Genomic DNA, 6,000 nt, shown 5'->3' on the forward strand with positions numbered 1-6,000 from the left:
ATTGCATCCAAAGCCCACATTTTGCAAAAATGTCCCTTTTTATCATCTAGCCACTTTGAGAGGAGGTCATCTCTTGGTCTTCTAGGCCTTCCCAAGCTACTTCCCAAACATTGTAAGCTTTGGCCAACTTCTCTCTAAGCTCTTCCAAGGCTCTTTTCTTCATGAATATGGCTTGCATCTCTTGGAGCTCCCTTGCTTGGCTCCTAGTGAATGGTCTTGAGCTAGGTGGGGTCATATCATCAAGAAATGCGGACACAAGAACTAGTAAGCACAAGTAGGAACAACTACTAGATGGCTACAGGTTGAGAGACATCGAGGTTGGATGGCATGGAAGGAGAAATGCATGGCGTAGTTGGGAGGTTAGGTGGTATAGATGAACGAATGGTAAGAATTGAGAAAGTTCAAATGAAAGGTTCGAGTAGAATGGGCACTCCCCATTCTCGGAATGAAAGCAATGGGGATAAAACACAAGATACTACACCAACCATTACCCCGGGACAAGCACATGTCTTGTGCAATCCCAACACCACAACCGCCTCCACCCAACGAGCACCACCACCCCAAACAACCAACCTTTCACCCCAAAACTCCACTTTCCAAAACACCAATCAACAAACCTATCCCCAAGTTTATCAAAACAATCCGAATGAGGCAATCCCTTAAGTATTCTTAGACTAAGCACCCCAAGCTCCACCCAAAGCCCAAATACAAGATCCCTTTCTTAACTAAAACAAATACCAACACCAATTCCCAAACCAATACCAAAATCACTACCAAAACCCATATCCAAACCAATGGGAGAATGTAGTCCTTGAGGAGCATTGGTGGGATGAGAACTGACAAGGAGGAAGGCGTGAAGGGATGAATAACCAGAGAAAGGGAGGAAGAGGAAGATTTGAAAGATTTTCTGTTACATCTCGTATTTTTGGACCAGGAAATTAATCCAACATGAGCGATTTTACCAAGGCCGTAGGATTTGGTCATATTCAAGCATAAAAATCAAGAACTCGGTATATATAAGGAATTTAGTCCCGAAATGATTTAAGATGAAAAAGTGTGACGACGATGATCGAAAGTAATATTTTATATGTGGAAAATAAGGCTATGGACTAGTGTAATATCACATGGTCATGGTAATGAGTATTGGAGGTTTGCTAAAATGATCACTATTTAATTGAATTGTGGTAAAAAATATTATCTTTTCCTGTCAAGAATATCATCTTTTCCTTTTAGTTGGAAAATATGTATTATACATTAAATGCTAAGTGGGGCAACAAGGATGGAATAGCCACTATTAGAAGGTGTAGTGACTACGTGGATTAATGCTAGACATTCATTTTAGTAAATACAAGGAAGATTACATTGATAGGATAAGTGTTTGGTACTATTAGTGCGTAAATTGATTTTCCTTCTAATGGAAATGTGTGTACAAAAGTAGATACCTGGACATATCCTCTTGCTGACACGTTGCAAGGAGAGAAACGCAGCTCCTACAAACATTACCCACTACTTAAATCAATATCATAGGAGAATTTGTATCTATTATCTTCATTAATACTTATATTGTTCTATCAGTGGAAGATAAGTTCAGATTCGGTTAGCCGACTTAATACATGGATTCACCAATTCTCCGTACATAGCACTGATTTCATTATTCTAAGAAGGGGTTAACAAGACCACATCTACAACACTAAAATGTGTATATATTTTTAAACCCCACGTTCGGTTTCAAATCTTTGAGCTTGGATTGAGACAAACGTGGTTGTTATTGCTGTGTTATTGAGCTAATATTTCTTTAGGCATGGATAGTAATTGATTTTGTGATTATGTTCATGTTGGTATACTTTATGAATTTGGAAGAAGGAAGATTTATAAGTATCGTGCAAGAACTGTATTTTGAGTTGCCTTGGGATATATTCTTGTATTGTGATGGTTTGAGTTTAGAAAGACTTAACTGAGCTGGTTGTTGTTGTTGTGGGCTGTTGACTGTGTTATAGTTATTAAAGAGTAGGGGAGATGCTGCCTGATTCATTTCAGAACTGAAGTACCGATTGAAATACGCTATATACTAGCGTTATTTAAGTTCGTATATGTATTCCTTGATCATTGGATTGGTGTGCTAGCTACGACGAGTTCGTTATCACATTGTATTGATGACTCGAGGTATGTTAAGGCTATCCCTTCTTTCTTTTTAGCATGAATTACATAAACGAGTGAGCGCTGAACATACATGACTCCAATGAATTTTAGTTCTCAGCGGTACTTGACATGACAGTTGTCTTTGATTCTCAAGTGTCGGTTCATTCTAATCATTATATTAAGTGCTAGATGATGATATAGTTTTCATATGGTTGCTCATGATATTCTACTCGTGCATGCTGTTAATATATCATTCACCGAGTCCCGGGCCGGGTATGTATTCGTGCACAGTTTCATTGCATTATTCACTGAGTCCCTCACTAGAAGGCCGGGTACGGTATATATATGATTATTATATTATATATGGATCGGGCCATACGTTCATCAGCATTATTATATTATATATGGATCGGGCCGTACGTTCCTCAACATTATTACATTATATATGGATCGGGCCGTTCATTCCTCGGCATTATAATATTATATATGGATCGGGCTGCACGTTCCACAGCACTATCAGTATATTATAATCTATGCCTATCATACGCCATAGACTCAGTTTCAATCATATAGAGTTGCGCAGATATTCTCAGATGTTAGCCACAGATGCATTCAATTATTGATACTGGTTTTCATGATCCATCTGTACTTGATGTTCTTATGCCTTACATGCTCGGTACATTGTTCGTACTGACGTCCCTTTGCATGGGGGCTCTGTGTTCATGCCACACCGTCCCAGACTGTTTTGCAGGTAAAAGTATTCAGCTAGGATCGTTGGCTATCAGCTGGGATTGGCAAACTCCATTTTCATCCTGGAGCAGTGCCGAGTCATTATGGTTATCATGTGTGTGTACGGGTATGTCGGGGCCCTATCTCGATTCATATGATTCAAGTGTTTACTCTTAGAGACTTTGCAGACAGTGTCATGTGGTTAGTCTGTTGAGATGTCATGTGTTGAGTAAAGCGACCATGTAGGCCGATATGTCAGTTTGACTTACTCAATTTTTGATTAATTGAGTATCGTTCGCAAATTTCTACGGTTTGACGGAAAGTACTTTATTTATTTTAATAGACAGAAGAAAGTGATTGATGATATTGAAAGTTACAGAGGTAAGTCACTTCGTTGAGGCTACATTATTAGAATATGTATTTATATGATAATGGATTGGTTGTCATAGAGGTAAGTCAGTGTTCGTGCAACTGAGGAATTAATTAAATGTATCTCTTGATGATAAGTTCAGTTATAAGTTTGTGAACTAAAGAAATTGAATATGAAGGTAAGCAACGGTACGAAAGATGTATGTCGGGTAAGGTAAGAATATTGAGGTATGATTGAAATGTAAAGCTGAAGAATGATATTGAAAGTAAATAGGAAGGTATAATAGGGCAGATCGCTGAAGGATCAGGTACATCTGGATGTGTGATATATGAGGTAAGTTTCGACATCTTTGTACTTTTACTGGAAATTGGGAGCCCTGTGTGGCTGAGATATGTTGTGTATATATTAGCCCTGTAAGGCATTGTTGGTATTTGCTGCGTGCAGGTTTTGGATAGTAAGAAATATAGAGGAAACTCTGCTGAAATTTTCCCTAGAATTTAAAGAAGATAAGATAGAAGCTTGTAATATGTCCTAACGGGAAAGGATGTTGTGTAAAAAGTAATGGCAGGACAGGATTAAGTTCGGAGTATCGTTGACAACTACAAGATATGAGTTAAATGTTGTTGAATTGATAGTAACGGTAATTATAAGAATGACATTGATATGGTAAAGAGAAATACTAGAGTAAATTTGGGAGACTGGTAGTACTAAAACATGAGTGTGATTGGATGGATAAGCACAAGTAAAATACGAAAGTCTATTTGCAAAATAAAGTAACAGCATGACTGAGACAGGGGTACGAAATACGAAGGGTTATAACGAATGTGAATACATTGGTAAGACAACTTATGTGGTAAGTGTAATAGGGCTGATCAGAAAGAGTAACAGGTTAAGTATGCTTACTTCACGAGGTTTATTCTATTTTATAAGCAGGCTTGCGAATGAGATCAAGAAGTGGCACTCTTCAGAGTTGATTATGATCAGGATATAATGAGAACGTAGCAAGAACTGTAATACAAAGTAAGTAAAGTATAGCGAGTAAATGACTAAAGATGTGACATGTTCTATATGAATAAAGAGTGAATGCAAGTGTGAAACCAATAAGCGAGCCATGGGGCAGTAGATAAGAAAGCTTATAAGACCTTGTTAGGGGAAAGTCCAGCATAGAGGTTTCGCAATGACAGAAATGATAGCAAGCAAAAGGAAAAAGGAAGTCAACTTGAAAAAGAAATCAGAGAAAAGTGATATGGCAAAGTAGTAACAGTTTATGATTTGTATAATCGAGATCACAGGTGATATCTTTGGCTGGATGTAAAATACCAAAACTACGGAAAGATGAATAACGAAATAGAACGATTGTTAGGAAAAAGGGATCAGCATAATAAGGATGAGAGGGGATGATCAGAATGAACAGAATAAGTTTTTGAAGCGAAAAAAAATAGATTGTATAGAAGTAATATATTGTAAAGGACAAAGCGGTACTAAGTTAAGAATAGGGTTCCCTGTGTGAGGAATAAAGGATTGATTATAAAACGGGAGGTAATAAGATAAATTGAGGCGGAAAGAATGTAAAGGAATAAGCATGCGTATAGAAAGAAAAGGAAATATGCGAAGTACGCGCACTTCCGAAGTAGTCATATTATGAGAAAAGAAAGAGGCATCTCCTACGAATATCCTATACCAAGACAGAATGAGTAAACTATATAGAGGAATAATTTGGAAAGAAAAATGTGGCCATGAGTTATGAGTTTACCGTATGACGATAAAGCGATAAAGCAAGGCTATCATCAACGAAAAATACGATATGATTATGATAGGTTTTGAAATCAACGTTGAGTGCAACGCAAGAGTAAAAGAGTATGAGGCATAAGGGTTATTAGTTGCGCATGAGACTTAGATCCTTGAAAACAAAGATAGCAGGTTTAAAGGAAAATGCATTTACGGTTACTACAAATCGAATACGGGAGAAAGGTAGGAATAACTTGAGATGGGAAGAAAAGGGAAAGGTGACGCTATAAGTGAACTCTGAGTATCGAAGAATGGGATAAGCGACATTACTGGATGGTACAGATAGCTAGACATACTACTATTTTGAGTATCCCTATGGGACATAAATTATTAATTGGAGCGGATGTAGACATTGACTCATAATTAACGGTTGAGTTAAGTAAAATACATCCTTCTTTGGATTGCTATGTTGGTTGTATTACTTGATCACAAAACTGCAAGATGAGTATGTTAAGACTTCACACATGAATTATTGTAGCTATAAATTATGGGAAATGGCATGAATATGATGCAGTATAATAAGGGAATTAAGGAAAGGGATATATGAATTCAAGATTGGAAGTGAGGTAACAGATTTGAGAATGGTATAAGTAAAACCCTTAAGGGGGGAAGCGAGTAACGAAAATACAAGTGTAGAGATTGAAACTATGAATCCTAAGATGTGACAGATATAGACTCTAAAACAAAAAGTGAGAGTTATGCAGAAATGAGTCTAATAGCTAGTAAATAAATGAACAAAGATTGAGTGGGTATCTGAGACTGTATTGAAAATCATTTATGAAGACCTTGAACAACATGACATTGGGAGCAAATAACTCAAGGAATATTGTAAAGGACAGCGATGCTATATTGAAATAGAGGCAAAGGAACTAACAATAAAGCCGTTTTGTTAATGATATTGCGATTTATAAGTGACAAATACGAAGGGACATAAAGTTTTCTATAGTAGAATATAAGATGTGATAATCAAGGGA

The sequence above is a fragment of the Lycium barbarum genome, chromosome 12 (assembly GCF_019175385.1).
Source record: "Lycium barbarum isolate Lr01 chromosome 12, ASM1917538v2, whole genome shotgun sequence".
Classification (NCBI taxonomy): domain Eukaryota; kingdom Viridiplantae; phylum Streptophyta; class Magnoliopsida; order Solanales; family Solanaceae; genus Lycium; species Lycium barbarum.